Consider the following 5,189-nt stretch of genomic DNA (forward strand, 5'->3'; position numbering starts at 1 on the left):
AGAGCGCTGTGCCCAATCTACAGAAACGTCTTGCGGTATCTCCTACAGGGAAAGTGCCAGGAGGGAATTGTCGAGCTTGCCCTCAGTGTCTCTGAGAATTGCTCTGATTATCCCTGTGACCTCTTTGCTAAGACTCTCCAGAGAGCCGTCCTCAAAACCAACACACATCTTGACATATCTCCCACATTGATCGCAGTGTCTCCAGGAACGGCATTCAAGGAGCCAGGAACTTTTCTCCCTACACTGTCCATTGAGTTGTCCTCAAAACCAAGATACATCCTGCTATATCTCCCACATGGAAAGTGCCAGGAGGGAGAAGTGGCGATTATGTTTAGACTTTCTCGGAACTGCTTCAAATCAACTAGATATCTTTGTGCTGTAAATCTCCCAACAGCCAAACGCAAAAGCAGCAAACATCTCGCTGTATGTCCCACATCCAAAGTGCCAAGAGAGAGCTTGCTCTCCCTGCCTTTGAGTACTGTTTTCGCTGTCCCGGTTACCTCTTTGCTAACATTCTCTTCAGCGCTGCAGGGAAACCAGGAACCACGTGGAGAAGGCACCCACACTGAAAGTGCCTGGAGGGAACATTGGGGCTTCTTCTCAGTGTCTCTGACATAGGGTTTCACTGTCCCGGGAAAGTCTCTGCTAACACCCTGCAGAGCGCTGTGCCCAATCTACAGAATCGTCTTGCGGTATCTCCTACAGGGAAAGTGCCAGGAGGGAATTGTCGAGCTTGTTCTCAGTGTCTCTGAGAATTGCTCTGATTATCCCTGTGACCTCTTTGCTAAGACTCTCCAGAGAGCCGTCCTCAAAACCAACACACATCTTGACATATCTCCCACATTGATCGCAGTGTCTCCAGGAACGGCATTCAAGGAGCCAGGAACTTTTCTCCCTACACTGTCCATTGAGTTGCCCTCAAAACCAAGATACATCCTGCTATATCTCCCACATGGAAAGTGCCAGGAGGGAGAAGTGGCGATTATGTTTAGACTTTCTCGGAACTGCTTCAAATCAACTAGATATCTTTGTGCTGTAAATCTCCCAACAGCCAAACGCAAAAGCAGCAAACATCTCGCTGTATGTCCCACATCCAAAGTGCCAAGAGAGAGCTTGCTCTCCCTGTCTTTGAGTACTGTTTTCGCTGTCCCGGTTACCTCTTTGCTAACATTCTCTTCAGCGCTGCAGGGAAACCAGGAACCACGTGGAGAAGGCACCCACACTGAAAGTGCCTGGAGGGAACATTGGGGCTTCTTCTCAGTGTCTCTGACATAGGGTTTCACTGTCCCGGGAAAGTCTCTGCTAACACCCTGCAGAGCGCTGTGCCCAATCTACAGAAACGTCTTGCGGTATCTCCTACAGGGAAAGTGCCAGGAGGGAATTGTCGAGCTTGCCCTCAGTGTCTCTGAGAATTGCTCTGATTATCCCTGTGACCTCTTTGCTAAGACTCTCCAGAGAGCCGTCCTCAAAACCAACACACATCTTGACATATCTCCCACATTGATCGCAGTGTCTCCAGGAACGGCATTCAAGGAGCCAGGAACTTTTCTCCCTACACTGTCCATTGAGTTGTCCTCAAAACCAAGATACATCCTGCTATATCTCCCACATGGAAAGTGCCAGGAGGGAGAAGTGGCGATTATGTTTAGACTTTCTCGGAACTGCTTCAAATCAACTAGATATCTTTGTGCTGTAAATCTCCCAACAGCCAAACGCAAAAGCAGCAAACATCTCGCTGTATGTCCCACATCCAAAGTGCCAAGAGAGAGCTTGCTCTCCCTGTCTTTGAGTACTGTTTTCGCTGTCCCGGTTACCTCTTTGCTAACATTCTCTTCAGCGCTGCAGGGAAACCAGGAACCACGTGGAGAAGGCACCCACACTGAAAGTGCCTGGAGGGAACATTGGGGCTTCTTCTCAGTGTCTCTGACATAGGGTTTCACTGTCCCGGGAAAGTCTCTGCTAACACCCTGCAGAGCGCTGTGCCCAATCTACAGAAACGTCTTGCGGTATCTCCTACAGGGAAAGTGCCAGGAGGGAATTGTCGAGCTTGCCCTCAGTGTCTCTGAGAATTGCTCTGATTATCCCTGTGACCTCTTTGCTAAGACTCTCCAGAGAGCCGTCCTCAAAACCAACACACATCTTGACATATCTCCCACATTGATCGCAGTGTCTCCAGGAACGGCATTCAAGGAGCCAGGAACTTTTCTCCCTACACTGTCCATTGAGTTGTCCTCAAAACCAAGATGCATCCTGCTATATCTCCCACATGGAAAGTGCCAGGAGGGAGAAGTGGGGATTATGTTTAGACTTTCTCGGAACTGCTTCAAATCAACTAGATATCTTTGTGCTGTAAATCTCCCAACAGCCAAACGCAAAAGCAGCAAACATCTCGCTGTATGTCCCACATCCAAAGTGCCAAGAGAGAGCTTGCTCTCCCTGTCTTTGAGTACTGTTTTCGCTGTCCCGGTTACCTCTTTGCTAACATTCTCTTCAGCGCTGCAGGGAAACCAGGAACCACGTGGAGAAGGCACCCACACTGAAAGTGCCTGGAGGGAACATTGGGGCTTCTTCTCAGTGTCTCTGACATAGGGTTTCACTGTCCCGGGAAAGTCTCTGCTAACACCCTGCAGAGCGCTGTGCCCAATCTACAGAAACGTCTTGCGGTATCTCCTACAGGGAAAGTGCCAGGAGGGAATTGTCGAGCTTGCCCTCAGTGTCTCTGAGAATTACTCTGATTATCCCTGTGACCTCTTTGCTAAGACTCTCCAGAGAGCCGTCCTCAAAACCAACACACATCTTGACATATCTCCCTCATTGATCGCAGTGTCTCCAGGAACGGCATTCAAGGAGCCAGGAACTTTTCTCCCTACACTGTCCATTGAGTTGTCCTCAAAACCAAGATACATCCTGCTATATCTCCCACATGGAAAGTGCCAGGAGGGAGAAGTGGCGATTATGTTTAGACTTTCTCGGAACTGCTTCAAATCAACTAGATATCTTTGTGCTGTAAATCTCCCAACAGCCAAACGCAAAAGCAGCAAACATCTCGCTGTATGTCCCACATCCAAAGTGCCAAGAGAGAGCTTGCTCTCCCTGCCTTTGAGTACTGTTTTCGCTGTCCCGGTTACCTCTTTGCTAACATTCTCTTCAGCGCTGCAGGGAAACCAGGAACCACGTGGAGAAGGCACCCACACTGAAAGTGCCTGGAGGGAACATTGGGGCTTCTTCTCAGTGTCTCTGACATAGGGTTTCACTGTCCCGGGAAAGTCTCTGCTAACACCCTGCAGAGCGCTGTGCCCAATCTACAGAAACGTCTTGCGGTATCTCCTACAGGGAAAGTGCCAGGAGGGAATTGTCGAGCTTGCCCTCAGTGTCTCTGAGAATTGCTCTGATTATCCCTGTGACCTCTTTGCTAAGACTCTCCAGAGAGCCGTCCTCAAAACCAACACACATCTTGACATATCTCCCACATTGATCGCAGTGTCTCCAGGAACGGCATTCAAGGAGCCAGGAACTTTTCTCCCTACACTGTCCATTGAGTTGTCCTCAAAACCAAGATGCATCCTGCTATATCTCCCACATGGAAAGTGCCAGGAGGGAGAAGTGGCGATTATGTTTAGACTTTCTCGGAACTGCTTCAAATCAACTAGATATCTTTGTGCTGTAAATCTCCCAACAGCCAAACGCAAAAGCAGCAAACATCTCGCTGTATGTCCCACATCCAAAGTGCCAAGAGAGAGCTTGATCTCCCTGCCTTTGAGTACTGTTTTCGCTGTCCCGGTTACCTCTTTGCTAACATTCTCTTCAGCGCTGCAGGGAAACCAGGAACCACGTGGAGAAGGCACCCACACTGAAAGTGCCTGGAGGGAACATTGGGGCTTCTTCTCAGTGTCTCTGACATAGGGTTTCACTGTCCCGGGAAAGTCTCTGCTAACACCCTGCAGAGCGCTGTGCCCAATCTACAGAAACGTCTTGCGGTATCTCCTACAGGGAAAGTGCCAGGAGGGAATTGTCGAGCTTGCCCTCAGTGTCTCTGAGAATTGCTCTGATTATCCCTGTGACCTCTTTGCTAAGACTCTCCAGAGAGCCGTCCTCAAAACCAACACACATCTTGACATATCTCCCACATTGATCGCAGTGTCTCCAGGAACGGCATTCAAGGAGCCAGGAACTTTTCTCCCTACACTGTCCATTGAGTTGTCCTCAAAACCAAGATGCATCCTGCTATATCTCCCACATGGAAAGTGCCAGGAGGGAGAAGTGGCGATTATGTTTAGACTTTCTCGGAACTGCTTCAAATCAACTAGATATCTTTGTGCTGTAAATCTCCCAACAGCCAAACGCAAAAGCAGCAAACATCTCGCTGTATGTCCCACATCCAAAGTGCCAAGAGAGAGCTTGCTCTCCCTGTCTTTGAGTACTGTTTTCGCTGTCCCGGTTACCTCTTTGCTAACATTCTCTTCAGCGCTGCAGGGAAACCAGGAACCACGTGGAGAAGGCACCCACACTGAAAGTGCCTGGAGGGAACATTGGGGCTTCTTCTCAGTGTCTCTGACATAGGGTTTCACTGTCCCGGGAAAGTCTCTGCTAACACCCTGCAGAGCGCTGTGCCCAATCTACAGAAACGTCTTGCGGTATCTCCTACAGGGAAAGTGCCAGGAGGGAATTGTCGAGCTTGTTCTCAGTGTCTCTGAGAATTGCTCTGATTATCCCTGTGACCTCTTTGCTAAGACTCTCCAGAGAGCCGTCCTCAAAACCAACACACATCTTGACATATCTCCCACATTGATCGCAGTGTCTCCAGGAACGGCATTCAAGGAGCCAGGAACTTTTCTCCCTACACTGTCCATTGAGTTGTCCTCAAAACCAAGATACATCCTGCTATATCTCCCACATGGAAAGTGCCAGGAGGGAGAAGTGGCGATTATGTTTAGACTTTCTCGGAACTGCTTCAAATCAACTAGATATCTTTGTGCTGTAAATCTCCCAACAGCCAAACGCAAAAGCAGCAAACATCTCGCTGTATGTCCCACATCCAAAGTGCCAAGAGAGAGCTTGCTCTCCCTGCCTTTGAGTACTGTTTTCGCTGTCCCGGTTACCTCTTTGCTAACATTCTCTTCAGCGCTGCAGGGAAACCAGGAACCACGTGGAGAAGGCACCCACACTGAAAGTGCCTGGAGGGAACATTG

The sequence above is a fragment of the Chroicocephalus ridibundus genome, unplaced genomic scaffold (genome assembly GCF_963924245.1).
Source record: "Chroicocephalus ridibundus unplaced genomic scaffold, bChrRid1.1 SCAFFOLD_122, whole genome shotgun sequence".
NCBI classification, from domain to species: domain Eukaryota; kingdom Metazoa; phylum Chordata; class Aves; order Charadriiformes; family Laridae; genus Chroicocephalus; species Chroicocephalus ridibundus.